The 23,524-nt window shown below is 45.6% G+C and overlaps 1 protein-coding gene across 7 annotated transcripts in view; it reads right to left on the bottom strand.

The window, feature by feature from the left end:
• Nucleotides 1-23,126, bottom strand: part of TMEM121 (transmembrane protein 121) — a 1,343,088-nt gene extending 1,319,962 nt beyond the window's left edge. For all 7 annotated transcript variants that reach the window (XM_069637384.1, XM_069637379.1, XM_069637381.1 and 4 more), the window contains exon 1: nucleotides 22,132-23,126. The gene's annotated coding sequence lies outside the window, so the exon portion shown is untranslated. The remainder of the gene's footprint in view (nucleotides 1-22,131) is intronic.
• Between the last annotated feature and the right edge of the window lie 398 nt (nucleotides 23,127-23,524).

Here is a 23,524-nt window from a genome sequence, read left to right on the forward strand (position 1 = left end):
TTAATACAGTGTGCTAACTGACGGGATACATACACCCGGTCGGATCACCACGCTGCATTACGCTGTGAAGCATTCCTCAAAAGGGACACTCCAAGAAAAGTTCTGTTCTGCAAAAATAAAATACTAACTTCTGTAAGTCAGGACAGAGACCAATCTCTAGAATGACGACCTTAGTAGACATGAAAATAGCCAGAGAGCACCTCTTGCATAAGCTATTTGTGAGAGGTGAATGGACCGAACAGGGCCAGGATGTGTGGTTGCAGGCCATCACACAACAGGTCACTGAAACAGGGTCAGATATATATAGAGATCAGGGTCCCTTACATGTGGCCCTGAGTGAACTATATATGGCTCCTAAAGCCAAAGAGGAACACAATAAGATCGCCAGGATAGCAGCATACCTGTACCTATATATGGGAGACATGCAGGATAGATGTGCTGAAAGCCAAAATCTGGCAAATAGGCAACAGATGGCATTACAGAAGGTCCAATCTGATCTGGACTCTTCTGAGCAGAGGCTGCAGAGGAGCCAGGAGTCAGAAAATGACAGCAGACTGTACATTACTAAAATAAAGGAGGATATGGATGTGCTGCAAAAGGAAAAGTCAGAACAGGATACTAGATTTCTGGCCCTGCAGAAGGAGCACCAAGACAGTTTGGACTCCTTACTGCAGAGCCAGAAAAAGCTGGAGCAACAGATCAATTTCAACAGGGCATGCACAGAGCAGGTAGCCACCCTGCAAATCCAACTAGACAGAGAGAAAGAGGAGAGCAATAAACTGATCCTGAAAGACCTGGATACCCAGGCAGAGTTTGATCAGGAGCGCCAGAAAGCCGGCGCCTTCCAAAGGCAAAGGGACGACCTGGTGGCACAGATGCAGGCTCTTAGTCAGGAAAGAGACACTTTAGGCCAGGAGGTCTGCCACTTAAAAAAGAAAATGGAAGAAAATCACCTGGCCCACCAGGGACTGGGTGACCTCCAAAAAGAAAACCAGAACTTGCTAGAGCACACCAGGAGGGTGGAGGATGCTCTAGCAAGAAAGGAGCAGGCCAATAGGGACACAGCTCAGGAGGTAACCCTCCTGCAGCAAAGACTGGCCCAGTTCTCCAGGACCAACCAGGAAGTACAGAGGGAAAATGAGGCCCTCTGTCAACACAATGATAGGCTCCAACAGCAGGTAGCGATGCAGGAGAGACTGATAGAGTCGAGTAAGGCCTTAACTGAGGAACTGAAGGCACAAATGCAGGCTCTTGCATTGCAACAGGGAGCAGGGGCGGATAGAGATGAGGTTCGCTGGGAAATGGAAACTCCGGAGCATAACCTCAGGAGCCCTAGTACCAGAGGCCCTCATACCTCTCAGTCCCTGGACTCTGCCACCCCCATGTCCCCTGGCGCACATGAGCACAGGGCCACAGGGATGGCAGATTACTATCCAGCCAGAAGCATGGGGCTCATAGGCCAGTACCATCCAGGAATGGAGGGGTGGGCATCCGGGTATGGGCACCCAAGTACAATACAGTTCAGTGGGGAACCCCAGGAGAGTAGGCCCATTAAGGGCATCCTGAAAACCTCTGCCCAGTTAGGTCAGTGGAGGGGGTACCCATCAAATCCTGACAGCAAGGAGGAATCTGAAGACTCCTCTGAACTGCGCAGGACACAGGAGACCAGGTCCCCACATTCTGCCAGCCATTCCCAGGCTCGCAGAATCCGGGAAAACCTGGAAGAACAGACGGGAACCTCTGGGAGCAGTGCCTCTGAGTCCGACGAAGAATGGACAAGGGTTACCCGAACCAAAAAGGCCAATAAGGCAAAAAGGGCCTTGCTCAAGGACCCCTTAAAGCAGATTAAGGCGATCAGGAGCGTCATCACGCCTTACCATAAGAACGCTAAGTATTCTGTTTGGGAGCACTTAGAGTTGTTTGAACAAATGATGGAGACTTTCCATTTGAAGGACAGCCAAAGCTGCATTCAATATGTAAAGTGGACCTTCTCCCCGGAATACTCCAGTTTCTTTGCGGGGCTGGAGGACCAAAATCATTTAAGATGGTCCACCTATAAGGCGGCCATCCTGAAACATTTTTCTGTTCACAGAAATCCTCAAGAGGCTCGCAAGGCAGCCTACAATTTGCAATGTGGGGAGGATCAGGCCCCACAAGAATTTGTGAAGGAGTTAAAGCGGGCTTTTGCCCAGACCACAAGAAGGGTGCGCACGGATAGCCGTGAATTTATAAACACGTTTTTCCATGCCTTGCCCAAATATATCATGACCCAGCTCGTGAGGGATTTTCACGAGAAAAGATCTTTAGACTGGGTCATTGAACAGGCTACCCGCATCTATGAGGTGCAGAAGCCCATAGAAAATAAAAGCAATGCCCAGAAAAACCCCAAAGCCAACAGCACCCCTGCTGCTGCCAAGGTGGCAGAGGTAAAGGTCACCCCCGTTTTGGATTTGGAGATGGGGGGGCCTAAAAACCTACCTGCACCTAATAATGCTAGGCCCAGAAGGTCCTCGGGCCAGTCGCAGACAGGGAGCCAGGGAGGCAGCCCCACAAATGGGGTCCCTCGCTCTCCTGACTATGTAAGTCCTCGCTACAAAGGTAACAGACCCATCCTGGGTTATGTGTGGACTCCTCCAGCCCAAGGGGGGGGATCCAGCCAAGCACCTAACCCAGGGAACTTCCCTCCAAACTTCCCACAGGAGGGCAGAAATTTACCAAACCCTGGGCAGAACTTTTTCCCCAGATATCCACCCGACTTCCAACCCCAAAATCATCCATCCTTCTTTCCTCAATTCCCTGAGCCCAGACCACTGAATCCGGGAGAGGGGAGGCCAAGGGTGGAGGGGTACCAAAATCTTCCCAACCAGGGGTACTACCAGAGGAGGGACAGCTACCCTTCCCGGGATCAGCCCAGGGGAGAAAACAGGGCCCCGTATCAGCCTGAGCGGGTTTCCCAGTTAGAGCGCCAGGTTCAAAACATGGCGCGGGATATGGGTCATATACTGAGAGCACAGCAGAACCCTCAGATCAGCATGCCGGCGCAGAACGCACCCAACTCTGGACCTGGTGCTCCAGAACAATGACGGGGGCAGCACCCCGATAAATCACCGGTTCCCAGGGAGGAGGCACAAAGGGAAGGGGGGTGTAAAGCCTTGGAGGAAGCTTCCTTCCTCACTTGTAAACAGCCCCTGGAAACCCAGGAACCGGAAACGAAATCTCTTGCCCCTGAAAGTCTGCCTCCTAAGGAGCAGAGGGGGGGTAGGAGAAACAAAAGACCCAAACAGACTCAGTTTGAGGAGGAGGTACAGATCTTCCAATTTGAGGGAGAGGGATCCTCAGAGGATCCTGGGAAAAGGATCTTCTCCTTCAGAGAGGGGGGAACTCCTCCCAAAGAAAAATGGGTCCCTAGGGATGCAAATCCAGACTGGGGAGATGTGGAGACTGAGCTACCGCCGCCCACCATCTCATCCCAGAACCAACAGCAAGAAAATCCCCTGGTTCAAACCCATCCTGGCGACTGCCTCCAAAAAGGGGGGGGCGGCCCAGAAACGGAGCCAGGGGAACCCACAATGGCTCTGATCTCCAGTTGAAAATTTTTTCTTTCAGATTCCCAAGACTCTCCACAGAATTCTGCCCAAATCTCCTCGCTAGCGATGTCCAAAACCAGAAAATTAGCCCACCAGTTGTCCAAAAATGTACATTATCTGTGCCCCCTTGAGGAGAAGGAGGGAAGATATTATGCCCCGGTACAAGTACAGGGGCAGGGTACAATCTCAGCACTGGTGGACACTGGATCTCAAGCTACCTTTCTGTCCAGAAGGGCCTTTGACGAACTGAATGCAGGAAGGGGAGAGAATTACCAAATTCCTCTCACCTCTCTTCCTGGACAACTGCAGAACTTTGACGGGAAGGAAATTCCCGTCGAGGGGACGGCAGACTTGGACATTAAGATCGGGCGACATAAGTTGAAACACCCGGTCATAGTTGTGACCCCAGAGGGCACCCCTTGTTTACTAGGGAATGACCTCCTGAGAAGGTTGTCACCCCTAATAGATTGCGTAAACAAGGTCCTCTGGACTCAGACTAGCCGACCCATAAAATTAAAACAGAGTGTCAACCATGTTAGTTTAAACGGCACATGCCACATGGTTGAACAAAAATCTGACCAAGTAGAATTTCACTTCCAGAACAACCAAATTCCAGACGTGACGGTAATAGCAGTAGGACAACAGACTGGTGATGGGGGGTCCTCTCTATTTCTGAAAATCAACCTTCCTTCCAGTCTAAAGTGGTATTCCACGCTGGAAGGAAACACTCTGAAATTCTATACTAATCCACAATCTGAAACTCCCACTCCTATAGTCCAGAAAGATGTGAAATCAGCTCAGAGCCTGGCTGATATTCAGCAAATTGGAGAGCAGTTGTTCATCCCTGTTCAGTTAAATGATGGGAAGGACTCTGTTCTCGCTCGAGTGTGTGTGAACAACGGTAAGAGCTTCATCAGCGAAGCCATGTTCCACCAACTCCCAAAAGATCCAGCCATTCCCACCTTCAAACTGATAGACAAATGGGGAATGGACCTGGAAGCACCTAATTCCAAACATCTCCTGCCAAGCAGGTGTATGCTCAAAATCTCCATTGGCAACAAGAGCATAGTCCACAATTGTTGGGTCGTGCGAGACGTCCCTGCCGCCTTTTACTTAGGCAGTGACATTCTCAATCGCTTTGCCATTAGTTTGGACCTAATAAACTTCAAAGCTTGGTCCCGATTAGCGGATAATCCCATGGGCTTTGATGATCCAGAAAAAGCATTTAGGTCAGCTCAATTGCTACCTTATGCAGTTGAAATTCAGGTTAAAGAGGAAGTCACCATCCCAGAAAGGACCCGACAATTCTCCCTGGAAGTGAAAGTTAAAAGGGGACAAGAGTTGAAAAACCCTGATGCTTACATACATCTAAATGCTTCTCTCCAACAGCAAGGGTTGGGGGTAAACCCGACTCCATTAGTCAACATAGAACATGACCCCATTCTAATAGAGGTGGATAACAGCGACTTAAAGAGTATTACTCTAGCCGCAGGCACCATTATTGGAATGGCGGTTGATGACCGACATTTCTCCATTGATCTTGTAAATGAACTGTTAGGACCCATCCCCAAGGACTGTTTTGACAGTGACAGTGATGACAACGCAACACCAGACAGGATTTTTACCCGGCATGGGGGGAACTTCCTGGTGTACACTTCCTGCCCCTATGGTAAGGAAGATGTGACCTGTGACTTCAGGAGGGATGAGGTGATTTTCCAGGTCCATGAGGGCTGCCTTTCCCACCTGAAGCCTCCGGTCCAAATCAGCACTCTGACCAGGGACTTCTCCACCCAGCTGGAGGAGGCCGCGGAGATAGCCAAACCAGAAGTCTTTCCAGGCTTCAGGCAGATGGTGGAAGAGAGAGTCAACCTAGCGGATGCCTGTGTGACTCTGGAACAAAAGCAAAAGTTGAAACAAGTTTTCTTGGATTTCCAAGATCTCTTTGCGGTAGACTCATATGACTGTGGTCGCACCGACATCCACACCACAACAATCCCCACGGACCCTGGCATGACTCCAGTGTTTGTGAAGCAATATCGCTTGCCTCTCGCATCAATGGAGTCCCTTACTGAAATAATTAAGAACCTTGAGTCCCGGGGAATAATCCGTCCAGTCCACAGCACCTTCAATAATCCGGTGCTGGGAATATTGAAGCCAAACGGCCAGTGGAGACTCTGCGCTGACCTCAGGGAGCTCAACAAACGGGTCCACACTTCCCGATGGCCTCTTCCCTACATTGACCAAGGGCTGGCCCAGATTCAGGGGTCACAGGTATTCACTGCAATAGACCTGACCAATGGATACTGGACCGTGCCTGTCAGTAGGGAGGACCAATACAAGCTGGCTTTTACCTTTGGGGGCCAGCAGTACACATGGACCCGGACTCCCTTCGGATACCTTAACTCCGGTAATGAGTTCAATATTTTCCTACATAAGGCCATGCCCGACCTGGGTACGAGGGGTAACCTGGCTTATGTAGATGATGTCCTCATCAAAAGTTCATCTGTGGAGGAACACATAGCAGAGATCCGTTATGTTCTGACACAGTTGAGGGCCGCCGGAGCAAAACTTTCCTTTCAGAAAGCACAGTGGTGTAGAACCCGTGTTAATTTCTTGGGGCATGAGATTACTCCTCAGGGTCCCTGTCCCCAGGAAAAGAAAGTGGAAGCACTTCAGAAACTGAAAGACCCCACAACTCTGCGGGAACTAAGGAGCCTCCTTGGACTGACTAATTACAGCAGAAAGTTCATTGAGGGCTACGCAGAGATCACCAGACCCCTGATTCATCTCCTGAAGGGGGGGGTCAAGTGGGAATGGGGTCCAGAACAAGCCGAGGCAGTAAAACAACTCAAAAGAAGCCTCTCACAAGCGCCTTGCCTAGCTTACCCGGTCAGAAACAAGGAGTTCTTCCTGGAGACGGGGTTCTCTAATACATGCTTGACGGCAGTATTATATCAAAAGCATGACAAGGTCAATAAAGTAATCTCCTATGCGAGCAAAACTTTATCCTCTGTGGAGGAAAAATTCAACGATTGTGAGAAGGCACTCCTGGCAACGGTGTGGGCATTGAAGAATTACCGCCCGTTTATCCAGGGGGAACACATCATAGTGGAGACTCCACACCAGCCTCTGCAATATCTCCAAAGTGACAGAATCCGGGCCGGAAATGTGAGTAATTCCCGAATTACTTCCTGGATTCTGTCAATGCAAGGCTTTCCTGTGGAGGTCAGATATGGCCAAAACAAGAAGAGTCCCCTCGCGCAAGGTCTGGCTGACTTGCATGATTGTGCCAGAGAAAACTGTCTCGAGGACGAAAGTCTAAAAATAAAGGACAACATGGAGGCATACCTTAATTCCCCCCACAAAGTCTTTGAAGAAGACAAGTGTGAGGGAATGCCCACTGTGTATGTGGATGGATGCTCTTACCATGTCGACAACAACGGGGAGAAAGAACTGGTGGCCGGCGTAGGGAATGCATGGGTGAATGAGTCCCCAGAACCCTCCGCTGGATACAAAATTGGTCCCCGAAGTAGTCAGGTGGCAGAATTGATGGCTGTGCATCAGGCCATCCTCACTGCTGTCCAGCATCAACTCCACGAACTGGTCATAATCACAGATTCGGATTATGTACGGAACGGGTTCGTGGAGCACCTGGTTAATTGGAAGACCAGAGGCATGGTATGTGCTAACAACAAACCCTTGAAACATGGGAAGTTGATCCAAAACATTGATGATCTGGTCACCTCGAATGGGATGACCATCTATTGGAAGAAGATCAAGGGTCATTCCAAAGTAGAGGGACCAGACAAAACTGGAAATGACTTAGCTGATCAGCTGGCCAAAACCGGGGCCATCCAAGGGGATCTAATTGAGATTGAGTCCCTGTTGGGGGAAATCCAGGTCACTGCCATCACTAGGTCCCAGACAAATGCTCACAACGACCTCTCAATTGCACAATGGAGTAAGGAGACCCCTGATGCTGATTTGATTACTGCTCAGAAGGGGGATCCAATAGTTGGTAACTTTTACCAGCACCTTGAGGACCCTGAGAACTTTCCCCTGACGGATACCGATTACATTGGGAAAGAGGACCTAAGAGTGTTGATGAAATGTCCCAAAATGTTCCGGATCCAAGACGGTTTGTTGGTAAGGAAATCCAAAGCTGGCCACGATCAGTGGGTGGTTCCTACCTCATTCCGAAGCCTGATGTTAAGTCACGCCCATGATGCGGCCACTGCCGGTCATAGGGGGTTTCACACAACATTGGAAATCTTAAGAGAGGTTGCATACTGGCCACACATGGGGCAGGACCTCGACCAGTACCTGAAGGGTTGCCTTGTGTGTGCAAATTTCAGCCATCATCCCTCACACACCGGGCGCCTTTACAAAAGAGGGGAATGACACTGCCATGGTCAGATTTACAAATCGACTTCGTAGGCCCTGTGATTCGCTCGGCTAGGGGGAATAAGTACATGTTGACTGTGACATGCTTGTTTACCAAGTGGGTGGAATGTCTCCCAGCCCCAAATTGCAAGGCAGAAACTGCAGCTGCCTTGATGATTAACCACATCTTTTCCCGTTTTGGTCTACCTCAAAGGATTGAGTCAGACAGAGGTAGCCACTTCACCAGTGAGGTAATGACAAAGATGTGGGAGATACTGGGGGTCAAGAGAAAGCTGCATATTGCTTACCGGCCAGCTTCTTCTGGGGCAGTAGAGAGATATAACCGGACAATTGTGAGCATATTAAAGAAGTTTGTGGCAGATTCTGGGCCAAGTTGGGATATCCGATCAGATCTACCCCTTCATCTGCAACCAAAATGTCACCATTTGAGTTGATGACTGGGCGCAAGATGGTGCTTCCGCAGCATTTGCTCTACAGGACCCAAGAGCAGACACTGATAAATGCCTCCACTACTCATGAGTATGTAGAGAATTTAAGGAAACACCTCCAACATGCTTTTGCTTATGCTCAGCGGAATCTAGAAAGATCGACTGATAGTATGAAGACCCATTATGACCTGAAAACTTCCAGGAAGGAATATCAGGTGGGAGACCGGGTCTATCTATACAACTTCCAAAGGAACCAGGCCAAGCAGCGCAAATTTTTGCCTACATGGAAGGGACCCTTTGAGATCGTCGATAAGATCTCCCCTGTGGCCTACAAGATCCGCATCCCCAAAGGTGGTTCGGCAGAGGGGGAAGACAAGTGGGTCCACATAAACCAGTTGAAATGTTGCCATCCCAGGCACACTCTGCAACAACTGGAGGAATCCTCTGGAATCCTAGCGGGTACTGTATCAGACTGATTCAGTTCCAATCATAAAACCTACCACATCTAGTCTCTAAAATATTGTGATTTACATGAAACTGTCTCTAGTGATGCTGTTTTTTTTTTTTCAAAATAAGAATGTAATATTTCGTTACGATGAAATGCATATGCTGCCCCACTATCTCAACAGTGGTGGAAAAAAAAATCGTCTATGAGTAGATATTGCCGCTCTTCCTTTATCATCCTAGGAGAGATGAAACCATGAAGGATGACCAAGAAGGACGATCCGGAGACCGGGAGCAAAGACACAACGGGCCCGGGGTACCGCCCAATCTTCCCATCAGGACCGGCGAGGAGAACTGATCGATCTGACCGGATGGAGAAGAAGATGCTGAACTGTGCCATCTACAGAAGAGGAAGAAGATTATGCGGACAGACCGGTGCGTGGGTCAAAACCCTTGGGCACGCGACTCCCCATCGACCCAAACTCAAAGTGCAGTCACGTGGGGGGGCTTGTAGGGTGTCCTGACCCACGTTTAAGCTACCCTGCTACAACATTTGGTGCTGTGGGCTTAGGAAATTCAAGATGGCGGAAAACCCACATGTGCGCCGAAATCCAGGAAAGCTGCGCAGTTGTGCGCACACCAAAATGGTTACCTAACTTGCCACCCACCAGGGTAAAGAAAGGTCTTTGTTAACAAAATCCACTTTTACTGATGTCAAAAAGTTGCTGAAATCGTGACTCATTGGACCACTTTAAAGATTCAACCCTTTTTGTGGGGTTCCACATAACCATCTTACTGTAAGGAGCCCCATCAAAACAATGTTAAGCAAGGATTTACTACCATGTAAGAACCATTCCTGTTTAGAATGCATTAATCCAAGAAAATCCCAAAAATGGGTGCAGTACCAGTACTCACCACTATCCAAAAGCCGGCGTTTTAAAACCCACTGTGTGTGTTTCTGAAGGCAAGCAAAATGCCTATTTCAAACCTTGCAACATGTGCAAAATATTCACTGAACACCAGCAGACATTTGGCAGAATGGAGTTTTGTGTGCCTACAAAATCTGGGAAATGAAGAGCCCAAAAACAATGCTTATAACAAAAATGCTATGGAGTCAGCAGCTTAAGCCTAACTGCAACTGGATTTAAAACCACCAAAATCGAAAATGTTAAATTAAATGAGTGACCTATGTTTGGTGTCACATGCCTTTGTAACTGTTGAAATGTCATAGTTTTGCACTTAGAATCAGCATTCTAGCTGCATGTGTAAAATTACAAGTTATTTTAAAAGCAACAAAAAGTTAGCTGAAGGTCTGGCTTAAGGAACTTGATTTTGCCTGGCAACTACCCCCATCAGAAAGGAAACTTGAGTCACAGCTGTGTTCCCAGGCCATCTGCCCTTTTGCTGCTCACACAAAGGATATGCCATCTATCTGATAATTGAATTATCTGTGCTCTGCAGAGAGTGAACAAAGCCCTCTCCACTCAGGCAAGGGTTTTTATTACAGACGTCGTAAAAAGTGGCTTCCTCCTGGAGAAGCTGGGAGGGGCACTGCCTGTGAGAAGCAAGCTGGCTTGGCAGAAACTGGAAAGACTGGTTTCTGTACCATGTGACCTGAAAAGACACACCCCTGCAGCAAGGATATGGTTTTATAAAAAGGGGGATAATTCATAGTGCGGACATGTGAAAATTTTATAAATGATACCATAATTCTTGTGATTTTTCTGCCCACAGTTTAAGACGTGGTAGGAACCGGTGGTATGTTCAGGGGGGTTTTAGCGGAAAAGTGGATATTACTCTAAATGTGTGCATGTTAAAAATCTGAAACTTCATCAGTTAATGTCCCTACCCCCTGCACACATGTATGTAAAGTTGGGTCCATGTCGGAAATTGAAAAAGCAGTTAAAAAGTCAATTATGTACACTCTTTGAATGCAAGCTCCGAGAATGAGCAGATTTGGACATAGACATGGCTAAATTCAGCCACACCATGTATATGTAATTTCAAACAACTGTGTAACTCTGAAGTATGGATTTTGATCATATATATATTTGGGTGCACAGATGACAAGGGAGGTTGTTTCAAGAGATCATAAAATGACATCAATCTGACTCACAGTTCAGTTTGCCAATCAAGCGGAGGAATGGAAGCCTGACCAATGACGAATGAGAGGGGCAAGTCTAGTGATGCAACACACACACCCATTCTCAAGAAACAGATAAAAGCAGAGAGTCAGGACACATAGAGACATTCAATTTCATCTGCCGCTGGAAGCCCTGCCGGAAAAATCCATACTTACCTCCATCAAACTCCAGAAAGCCAAACTAGAGACTTCAATCTATCCAGAGCAGAGACCAGACCAGAGAGAAAGCAGTGCTGTGCCTAGCAGAGACCAGACCAGAGAGAAAGCAGTGCTGTGCCTAGCAGAGACCAGACCAGAGAGAAAGCAGTGCTGTGCCTAGCAGAGACCAGACCAGAGAGAAAGCAGTGCTGTGCCTAGCAGAGACCAGACCAGAGAGAAAGCAGTGCTGTGCCTAGCCGAGACCAGACCAGGCGCTGTGAGCAGAATCCGGAAAGACCTGACCAGACTGAAGATCGTGACCAAGTCGCTTTCCTGTTCAAAATCTCTTGTGAGTACTTAGCAAAACTCAGAACCAATCTCTTAGTTTAAATTCATCTAATTCAATCTATTTAACCTAAGTAGAACTGCCTCCTAGCTGTCACCTGTCATTTCTAGTAAAATTTGTCATTTTGAAAAAGTGTGCGTTTAAAATTGGCAAAACCAAAAACGACCTTTACTAAATTGCTCATATCTCCGCAACCGTTTGGGCTAGAGACTTGCAATAACTTTCATTTGGAACCTGAGATCCTAGGCTTTCCTAGGACCCCAAAACGGTAGAGATAGTCCTTGCGGTTCCTTTGTAATAGCGCTCGGCGCATCCGCGAATTTTGCCGCGATTTGCAATTTCTTCACATGTAAAAAAACTGCTGCTGCCTGATTTCATTTGCCAGAAATTCGTTTAACCTGCTAACTATCCCTGCATCATTGCTAGTGTGAGCCTGGACTAATATTAACTAGATACCACTCATCCTGAACCTCTAAAAGGGAATTAAGAGCGTTTCCAGCATATTTCTCATTCATTGCTAGCACCTATCAAAGCATTTGCCTGTGTTTTCAAACTTCTGTTTAAGCTTGCTGGATTGAACTGAATTACAGTTGATTGCATTTCTGAGAACTGTGTGTTTTCCTTCCATTTCCTTGCCTTGCATCAAGGGGGGGAGGGGAGTAGCCAGAGAAAAGTGATTACATTGTTTGGTTGAAATCATATTGCGTATTTTCTGTACTGCATTCATTGAATATTGCATCCACCTGAGCCTACATAAAGCATCCTCTACCACATTATACTTTTGTTCCTATTTACCAGTGTGCTACCTTATCCATTTCATGCCAACTCATTAGTGATTAAAGAAGTGTGCTAGTGCCAGATTCTCCGTTGTTAATATTTACCATATCAGATTAAGTGTGATATTCAATTATTAATTTATTAAAAAGTGTGATATATATTTTAATTTATCAAATAAACCTTTTAAACTTGCAAAACAGAATTACTTCTTGGCTCAGTGGGGTCAGGGGGATTCCAAGAGAGGGGTGTTATACAAGGGTAGTCATCCAGAACGCATGAACTGGACCTAAAGATATATCAATAAGGGTTTTCATTCAGTATTCTAGACTAGGCGTTAACTTGGCTGTAGTGCTGAATTGAATCCTCTTACAGGCATATGATAAAATGTCATTCTGAAAAGAAAATTGAAAGGAAAATATTCACGGCAGAAAAGAACAGCATTTGATTAATTGAGGAACCGCTATAAAAGAAATTCACAAATTCATCAAAATATATGAAAACAGTCTGAAAATGTAATACGATTATAGTGATTAATAGAAAGACATGATACCCTTCTGCTGTATTTACTCCAGAAGTTAATTTACTATTAAATCTAACAATCAATGTGGACTCAAGACGCTTCAGGATGAGTTTGCAATTTATGTATGTATATATATCTCGAATAACGCTGGGAAAGCCAATATTATTAGGTTAAACATATTTTTTAAATCTAAAAATAAAATAAAACCAACATTTCTGAAATTGAAACCTCTTGTTTTGTATTGTTGATAATGTATTAATTTGTTAATAGTATTTTGTGTTTAGTTTGTTTACTGATGTTTTATGTGGGTTTTTCTTTGCTTGTGAATGTTAGTTGTTTTTGGTATGACGTGGGTAAAAGTGCAAAGTCAGAGTATATGCTGTTGATAGCTAATTATCTTAGAAATTGTGGGTGTATGTATTAAGTACATTTTAATGTAAGTTGTAATTGTGGATATGCATTTCGAGCTAATTTAATACAAGATGTATATTATTCCTATTTATTTAAATGGCTTATTTAGGGTGTTTTAGAATGCATTGTTTGTTTTCTATGTATGTTGTTTTGTTGTTGGTGTATGTTGCAAAGATGTGTTGATGTTACTTTTTTACTTGTAAATTGTAAGGGTGAGTTAAGGCTCAAAGAAAAATGTCTGTAACTTATTGTTATTTTATGTGCTAGGTTTTACATTTTCATAATAAGTAAGTTTAACTTTATTTAAAAAAATATATTTTTCCAGCTGATTTTGTATTATTTTTAAGAGAGTAGTGTGCGACTTTTGTGCGAGTTAAGCTAACAGATTGTCATTGGGTTTGGCATATAATCTTAATTATTGTGTATGTGGCTGTGTGTGCGGGGGTAGCTGTGTTTGTATTGGGGTTATGAATGGTGTTGTCTCTTTAGTGGAATGTTTTTCATGCTTTTATGGCCCGCTGACCATACTGCACATATATTGCGTCCTTGCAGGGTGTTTAGTGTGGCAGTCCATCTCACACATTTTGCAGATTTTCTTTTCGTTTTGCAGTATATTTCCAATAAATGTTGTCCCTCCAAATGGTGCATGATTTAATGTCTGAGTGCATGAGTGTGTCACTTGGGGCTACTGATAATTGTATGTGTGTAGTATGCTAGTCTGCATTCCTTTTCAACCACCACACTTGTTTGCACATCTAGCAATAGTAATACATTGGTATGCTCTTAAAAGGTGAATCACTTGAGTTTGGCTAATCTGATTTTAAATATTATGCTGGCATCCATTACTACACCTAGGTGCATGTAAACAATCTGGAAAATTCAAGACGACCATTTTGAGATGTTGTGTGCCAAATAGTTCCCTTTTTAGACTCTATGGAATCCCAACGCAAACCAGTTTTTTTGCAAACATTTTACGTAGGAAAGTCTTGACATAACATTGGGAAATTTGACAGGAGTTCCGAATGTGTTGCATGACACATTTGGCAGACTTTCATGAACAGGAACAGAAGTTACAGAGTTTTTGCATTTTTGTAAAACATGTTTGCATTTTCCCATATCAAATTTAATGTAACCTAAAATACACTGGCCCTCATTAGGACTCCGGCGCTAAACCATGGTGCTATTAGCACCATGGTCCATGCCGGAGTCCGCCATGGAGAAAGGGGGAATTACCACCCCATTCCAAGGTTGGCGGGGCGGTAATTCCCCCTTTCTCCATGGCCCTTCCCCATTCCCATTTTTGCCCCATAGGGCTCTATGGGAATGGGGAAGGCGGCAATTACGGTACCGCAAATTGCGGTACCGTAATTGCCATCAAGGTCCCTTTGCGAGTCCCTACTTTAACGGCTGGTCGAGACCAGCCGTTCAGGTCGGGTCCCGCAAAGGGACCTCGTAGTAAGGCGCTAAGGGGTTAACGGCGCCGCAGCCTTTTACGGTGCCGTTAACCCCTTAGCGCCAGGGTCGTAATGACCCCTACTGTGTGTATGTAAATGTATATATGGGATTTATAAAAGCATGAAGCTAGATATAAATTAATGGAAGATAGTACAAACAAGTTTTGACAAAGCCAATAGGTATGAATTGTGTTTGTGAATGCATTTAGATGAGTTCAGGGGCTTTTTTTTATAAGTCTCCTCCTGTGACATAATATTCAGCCTTTCATTGATTGCTGCGTTTCTGAGGACCTGCCTCCATTTTATAATCATAAACTCAGAAGGAATGTGGCCATGCTGGGCAAGCATGTGTTTGGCTGGAATGGAATCCCTTTATCTCTCTGGTTTTTATTTCACTGTTTTGATTATGGGGTTCGGTGTGAACATCACAGCAGGTTCTTTATGATGTACTGGGGTTTGCCATTATAGAGCACTGAGTTTACCAAATGGACAAGTTGATGTATCAAGACCAAATGTCATTACTCAGTAATTAGTGGGATATATACATTCGCATGTGCACCTATGAAAAGAAAAAGGAAAGTCATTTTAAATGATCTAGTGGAACACTGCTAAATGTCTACATTGTATTCCCGCCCTACATTTAAGAGAGGCTGGCTACTCTGCTGCAGGTCCTTCATTCCTTCTTTGATTCAAAGCATTTGTTTCAGTATCTCTTCTTCTTCTTCTTCTCAATTATCGGAGGCGTGGGCGGACCCACGCAGGCGCTTCCCCATCCTAAAGGATGATGTGCACCAGTCAGTATCTCTTCATACTATTGCAAAACGAGGACACTGAAAGCTGCTCTGTCTGCTGAGGAAACTCTCACAGAATACAAGTGTCTAACTTGAAGTAGTGCAATTAAAGAATTGTAGTGAAAACAAAACGTTGCCGTAATCCTATTTTTGTTTCCACTACCTACTCTCATTTTGGGGAAATTGCTGCCCAAAATTAGGACAACAGCATTAGAGAGCCCAGCAATGAGGTAGTCCTACTTTTGTTTTCAGAAAAAGTCCAATGTTCAGAGCTATCATTATGAAATATTTTTTGATCATGGAGTATTTCGAACCCAAACACAACTATAATGAAACACACACATTTAAACAACATAAATAAGTCAAGTGGGAAGGAAACAAAACATGGTGTAAAAACATTGTTAACAAATCTCGCCCCGGCTATGACAGCTTCACTCACCCCTACAAAACAGCTGCAGCTATAGCAGAGCTGGTATCATGTTGCACTAGTTCTCCGTCATAGGGACACTGACTAGTTCCAGTGCTCCTAGCTAATATGTACCTACAGAATAGCTGACTGACAGCTAAAGCACTTCCACCCAGACCTGAAAAGAGGAGAATAGAGCGAGTGCAGGGAATTAGGAGGAGAGCAGGAAGAGGTGTTAATGGGGGTTATCTGAAAACTCACTTGCATTAAAAGATAGCCCTGACCATAGTCTGTATTAGATAATGGGTCTGATTTGCAAAGTGTGTTGCAATGGGAGTTTCCAACTGAAAAGTGTTGTTGTAAATTAGGCCCAATGTGTTGTGTGTATTGAGAGACAGATGATCGATTTTTGGGAGCTTAATAAGGATTTGGCAAAAAAATGTTCTAGGAACAAGTTTGTTATTTAGAAAATGTGGAGGTTAGTGCTGGAAAAATACAAATAAGTAGGTCAAATGTACATGTTTCATTATACACAGTGCAGAGTAGGATGTAATTACGTTTTAGAGGTACATATTGTCATAAATTAATGCTATTCTTTTTTAAACTAAAAACTGTTTGGGGATTCTGTTTTTAAACTCATGGGTATTTTCTTTTTAACTATAAAGTGAAAGTTAGATGTTTTAAACAAATATGCTTTCCACCCAATATATTGAAATGCGATATTTTGTGGCCTCTTTTTCGAAATTGGGTCCTCAACAGCACTGTGTTTGCTGGGAGGCAGAGATAACTTCCACTGAACAGATTTGCATGTAGTGTTGGAAACCAGTGGATGGCTCTTTGAGCAATGATATTAATTTACAGTTTAAAGTCTCCCTCGCAGAATGGCATAGTTCATAACAAGTCCACATGTTCAGACACTGTCCTCATGTGCCATCACAATGTACCCATGTAGTCATTACTCTGACGAAATGTTCCCCATGTCTCCATTGCTGCAAAGGCATCGTGTTCATGATATATGACAAGTTACAGATATTATAAGGTTATATGCCCCACATGTCCACTAGTAAATATAGCAAAGGCTTCAGGAGTGCACATTTCACACACTACTCTGTCATGTGTCTCAAACCAGCTATGACAGGAAGGGTCTAGAGAAACTGGTCTATAAGGCAATCTCCGGGTATTGTATTTTGGTAATACATGTTTACAACAACCTCTTCCTGGCCGTGTTCAATTTGGCTGACACTTTTTGATCGACAACGGTTGACCCCCTCAATTTTGTCTGTTATTGGGGCTTCCCCCATTCAACATCTGTCTCCCACTCCTCCAACCATTCCACCTCCACCCCTAAATATCTCGATATATATATATCTGGTTGAATCGATCAAAAGGTGTCAGCCACATTTTCCATGCCAAAACCTTGATTGTTTTATGCACACAATACCTTGTATTTTAGGGTTGTGGATACCCTTCCATTGTTGAACATATGAGATAATATTATCACAATTAACAAAAATAATATTAATGATGACATTTATAACATTGTTTTTTTGTATGTGGTGCTTCATCCCAGTTCCTCCCACCATGTTGTAGTCAATATTATTATTCTCTTCTCTTCAGAGCCATAAAACAAGCCATCATTTGTAATGACTATCACTTCGGTATGCCCCTGAAATGATGGGTCACTCCCAATCTCTTTTGGATCAGTAATCCATCCGGGATAAACTTTCCCAGCTGAACGGCCACTGACTCACCATAAGCATATCTATTTAATGTCACTGGCAAACAATGTAATACTATTCTCCATTTCCCCACCACTGTGGACCCAATGGAGTCACAGACTACTTAACTCCTTGTTTGGCAATTTGCTCTGTATAAAAAATCATCTGAACAGATGACCTTTGGTAGCACCTGCTCTCAAAATCATATAATAGTTGCCAACAGATCCCAACCATGTATGCATCAAGGCGCTTGCCTCTGCAACTGCTTATTTTGTGGAAGTTCAGTTAAGAGTCCCTTGTAACTAAACCAGATAATGCCTCTAAGAAAGTGATTGTGCTTGAGCTGGGTCTTCCATCAAGGTGTAAGACATTTGCCCCCTCCAACAATCAAATAAAGACTGACACTCAGAAAATACAAGTTCGTCTTGATCCCAACATCTCATCAGGCAATGTACACTCTATATGTTTTCCCTCTGGCTCACAGCAATATGCTAATGAGTATTTAGGATTGCTTGCACTTGAAGGACAATGAAGGTCGCATGATAAAGGATGCCCTTCTAAATCTTAATGCATATTTTGGCACACTAGAATTCTCACTCCACTATTCATCAAACTAAAAGTGTTTAAGGCTCCTAGGTTCATTGCTTTAATCATTTACTTTTTGGTTGCACATGGTCAGTTCACCAAAAATACTTGTATTGCCTGTCCATCTCATTTTACATGGAGCGCCCAATGGCTTTTCTTGGACTTCAGTGATTCCCAAAATCTATACAAATCTTCAATATGATGTACATTGCATGTGATCATATCTAGGAGTATGATATCCAATTTTTGATTAACAATGTTTACAATATCATGTTATTACTCTAGGCATTCTAATTAAATACATGGGCGCCATAAAACCTGAAGGACTTTCAATTATATGAGCTTTAGTACTGACAAACAGCAGTCATCAACAGTAGGAAAATGCACCTATGTCTCCAGGTTACACGCTGAATTGTTCAATTCAACCTTTATAGGAATCTGGAGATATCTTAGTAATAAAGTCCAACCCTCTGCATCGTGTTGAACATCACAGTTATTCCTGAACAAAAATAAATAAATAACAATTCTCTTGTTGGGCAATGTTTTTATTTATTTCTTCTCTTTGATGATGTCAAGCCTTAACTGGATCGATCTTATTGGGAGCTCATCTCAAATACCATAATCAATTTTCAGTTCACTGCATGGCAGCAGCATTGAATGACTTTGTGACTATTGTTCTGACCTGAACTGTATGGGTAGGCTAATCTCCAGCACTGATTGGTGAGAAAATATCACCCCAGTATTGGATGCCAATCAAAATTACTATCCACTTCCAAACCCTTCATCCTCTCCTTCAAGGTCGCCCATGCCACCACTCCCTGGTCATTCATAACAAAATGAGTCTCTGCCCAAAAACGAACCTTTGAGTCTGACTCATATGCATGTGTCCTGCACCCATTGACTGTTTTTTGCACAGACCTCCCTGATGATTGATGGAGTCAAGAAAACGTTAGGAGGAGAAGACAATTTGTAGCTACAGCAGGAAAACTTGACTGGGAACCATAGTGCGCCATTGTCATCATTCTTAACACTATGTTCCAGGAGTCCCGGGCTCAAGAGACTGCAGCACCACGGCCCTCATGCCTTACTATATAGAGCCATAAACATGGTTTTCCCCCTCCCCCTAACACGGGAAAGATGTGTACTTTGGAGGGAGTTGTTTCCCAGTCACCTGCAATTGAAAAAAGTGCGAGAATACAAGTACCAGAATCCTTAGAGACATGAATGTGAATTAACCTGAAAAGGAAATGTAACTAGAAACGCCTGAAAAGGAAAAGAAACACAGCCTCCCTGAAGTCAAGAAAACGTTTGGAGGAGAAGACAACTTGTTGCTACAACAGGAAAACTTGACTGGGAACGAGAGTGTGCGCCTTGTCATCATTCTACCGATACAGCCACCACCCACTTTTGAAGGAATCAACCAAAAGTATTCCTCTCCAAGCCTGCTTCCACCCCTGCTTAGCTACAGCCACCACCCACTTTGGAAGGAACCAACTAAAGTATTCCTCTTTGGGCTTCTTTCCACCCCTGCTTGGCTACAGCCACCACCCACTTTTGAAGGAACCAACTAAAGTATTCCTCTTTGGGCTTCCTTCCTCCCCTCCTTGGCTACAGCCGCCACCCTTATTTGAAGGAACCAACTAAAGTATTCTTCTATGGGCTTGTTTGCACTCCTGCTTGGCTACAGCAGCCCCCACTTTTGAAGGAACCAACTATTCCTCTTTGGGCTTGCTTCCACCCCTGCTTGGCTCCTGATAAGGTCTCCTTTCATGCACTTCAACATCATATTGCATAGGTCCTATGTAGGTGAACACATATGAATAATGTATGGTATGGGCAGTCGGTCTTCTAAAGAACTGAAAAAGTGTTTTTTTTTTATATTTCTATTTTGTTGCAGATAACTTTTATAACATCCATGTGAAAGACTTGCAGTCAGAAAGGCTGTTTTCACAAACAATTGCAACACAAAGCTGTTCCGCTGCCCCCGCAATCCATGTAATGGAGGCGGGGGACACCCCTTTAGCCCCCGGACCCATTATCCTATTCAAGGGGAGCGCTGGACACCCCAGCAAACCCTGCTTCCTTGTGTGGTATAATGGAGACACTTTTACTGGATCACACCATTGCCTTTTTGCTGCAATTTGTGTGTGAAAACAGCCTTTTGCCAGTGACCTTTTCACTGCACACCCTTATATCAGAACCCCCGCAACCCACCAAAGAAATCTTCAATGATGAAATAAGGGCCATGTTTTGTGTTTGGACAGTAAAAGGTGTCACACCCTTCCATGGGCAGAATGGGGTCCCAGACTTGCAATGGGGAGACACCCCAGGAAGCAGGGTCTCATTGTAAATCTAAGTGGTGCATTGTCATCCACATGTCCCTTTGCCCAATAAAACCTATTGCACCCTTAGATGAGCAGAATGATTCGTTGCAATAGCATGGCGACCGATATCGCCGTTGGTAGCCACTGCTTTATATAGAGTAGTGGCATTTAGTCATCTGCAACTCTGGCGGGGCACACGCCCTCCTGCACCCTTAACCACTGGCGGATTTTGACCTGCGGGGCAGTGTCGTGTTCTAGCATGAAGCAGGCTTCCAGGAACGTCATCACATTTCGCTCAACCATGAGGGCGTTCTTAGAGCAATCTCCAAAATGTGGATCAACCAATCAAACCTCATGACGTCCTCAGGCAGATTAAAAGAGCCCCACCCCCTCTGTTTATGAGCCATGGGGCGGCTCATTCCCTAGAAACATTTCCCCCATTCCCTCCTGCACATATCCATACGACCCCCAATGGGCCATTGTGCTGCCACCTGTCTCGAGGAGCAAAGGTCAGGTCTTTCAACACACCTGCCCAGACTGGTCATGTTCCAGCCCCTTATTCTGCCAGAATGCGGGAAGGTACTTCTCAAGAACTGTAAACCTATTGGGTAAGCCACAGTGTGCTGTACAGAGGTAGCACTCCCAAAGTGTTACAGGTATGGTGCGGTGGAAGCAGTGGTTTCCAGGATGAGCAGGGCAGGGTAGGGTTGAGTTGGGCGTTAGTCGACTGGCGGTATTCCACCTGCCCTACGCCAAGAGTAAACAGGGAGCATTGACAGTAGCTACATGCAAATCCAACCTCTGAGAGGCAAGGAAACATACATCAACACCAGAGCAGCCCCTACACATGCTGGTCGGCTTGATGGACCCTCAACTTTCTAATGACCAATCTCACAGAACACAAATGGCTGCAATAATCAGATGTAGGGTTAACATCAATGCAAATAATGAAACGTGCTTCCTGGCGGCCTGTTTGCTGCTCCCCTTCAGTTAATCGCATGATCAAGTACGTGTTGTTCGTAGACTGGTGCCCCCACGGGCAGTCAAGTAGGTGGCACTGGTTTCTAAGCATGCACACTGTGGTAGCAGCACATGGTTCGAGGCATGGTTTGGGGAGATCCGCTGGATGGGCTGGGAGACCTTTCGGTACCCGAGGGTCCTTGACTTGATCTCAAGGGGTCTTTGACAATTCCATGCATTGATGCTGTGACACCATCACTGTTGGATCCTCACAATCTGAGCAGGGGAAACCACCCCCCCCTTTCCCCACCCTGCCCCAATCCTGCTGTTTAATTATTGACGGCTCACGGCAAGGTGAAGGGGGAGTCAGGGGAGTGATAAAAAACGAAATCGCTCATAGCTAAACTTTGCTTAATTCTGTCGTTAAGGGGTGAACGATGGAGCAGTTTGGCTTGAAATCAGAAACCATGAGGAACCCGGTCATCAACAGCACTTCCATTTTAAACGGTGACCAGGGCCTGCCAAGTCCTGCGCACTGCCTGGTGTGATATGCTCAAATGCCTCTCCATCGCTTCACTGTCCTGGGATTCTAACACTCCCCCTTCCGCTGATCCCAACAGAACACTTACAGAGAGTGGGGCGATTAGGGACTGGACGTGTGCCCGGCTTTCCCCCCAAGGAATAAATCCGCTTACCTTTCACCGCGTGCCGCCCACCGCCACATCCAGCTAAATGCGCTCCCCCTCTTCCGAAAGGCAACACATCCCGTGCAACTTATTATAAGGAGAGCAACACATCCTCCCGTCCTCCGGCGCTCCTTAAAGCCAGCAGCGACCGAGGTCCTCCGGTGCAGTTGAAAGCCGATGGCACACCAGAAAAAAATACACCTTTTCAACAGTAAAAATAAGAAAAAATTAAAACCAAAGGGTAATCCAGGTGGCGCAGATGGCAGCAGCTCGGGGTCTCGCTGTGCAGGTCGGCGCTCCCTTGCGCAGCTGGGCTGTGCGGTGCTGCGACTGCTGAGTTAACTTCCCCGCCGGGGTGAGCTGCGTGATTTATGGGTGATTTACTCGAGTGTCAGGGCTGACGGGCATCTCTCCCCGTCCATCTCCTTGCCGAGGCGGAGGCATGCGGCTCGCGGCGAGGCTTCCTCGCGCCCTTCCCGAGCCAGCCTGCTTCCTCACCAGCGGACAACACTGCCTCCGCTCCGCACTGGAACACTCCCGGAGGGTTCTGGCTGCTTGTGTTGCTGAATGGTCGGGTGGGGGGATTACGAGGGGGGGTGGGTGCTAAAGTCGAAAGCTCGCCTGTGCTTCCTCTCAGTGGAGCTGGGAGAATAGCAGAGAAGGTGCCGCTGGCATGCAATCTCTAAGCGCCCAAACGAGACGAGGCGCGTTAAAAATCAGCGCTGCCGAATTCTATTCCAAGCAGCTGTGGTTGCATTTCCGGCAGCTGCATGGGGACGGCGGGGATTCCTTGCAACGCGCGTCAGACAGCGCCTCTGTCCTCGTTCGATCTGCTGCGCTCCCCATGCGGTGGGCTGGAAGCTGCACACTGCCTGCCTAGGATGTCTTTTAGCACCTATGTAAAACATCATTATCATTTGGACTTTTGGAGGACCTGGCGAAGGAACCTGTGTGTTGCCCATTAAGGCACTGCGTTTCTACCAATAATCATTTTCTCCCTCTCTGTGTGGATTGGTTAGTGTTTGGCTGAATTGCAAGAGCGTGTGTATATTTGGGTTAGAGGGTGGATGCGTGGGCTTGTGTAGGTGTGGTTGAGTTAAGGGTTGAACAGATGGATGAGTTTGTGGGAGTGCATGTGTGGATAGGTCAGATGTGATGGTTGGTTGTGTGGATAGGCTATTTACTTGGTGGCTGAATCGTGACAATGGGTTTTGCGTGTGTGCATTCGTGCACTCGTGTGTGTGTGTTTTGTATGTGTTTTTTGTGGGTGGGGGTGTGTTTGTGTGTGAGGTTGCATGGGTCGGCCAGTGGATGGGTGAGGATTCAGATTGCAGGTTGTTGTGTCAATGGTTTGGCGGGCAGGCAGATATGTGTTATGTTATGTCAGAAATCTCGACTGAAA

This window comes from Ambystoma mexicanum, chromosome 14 (assembly GCF_040938575.1).
Source record: "Ambystoma mexicanum isolate Mex_15411 chromosome 14, UKY_AmexF1_1, whole genome shotgun sequence".
Taxonomy (NCBI): domain Eukaryota; kingdom Metazoa; phylum Chordata; class Amphibia; order Caudata; family Ambystomatidae; genus Ambystoma; species Ambystoma mexicanum.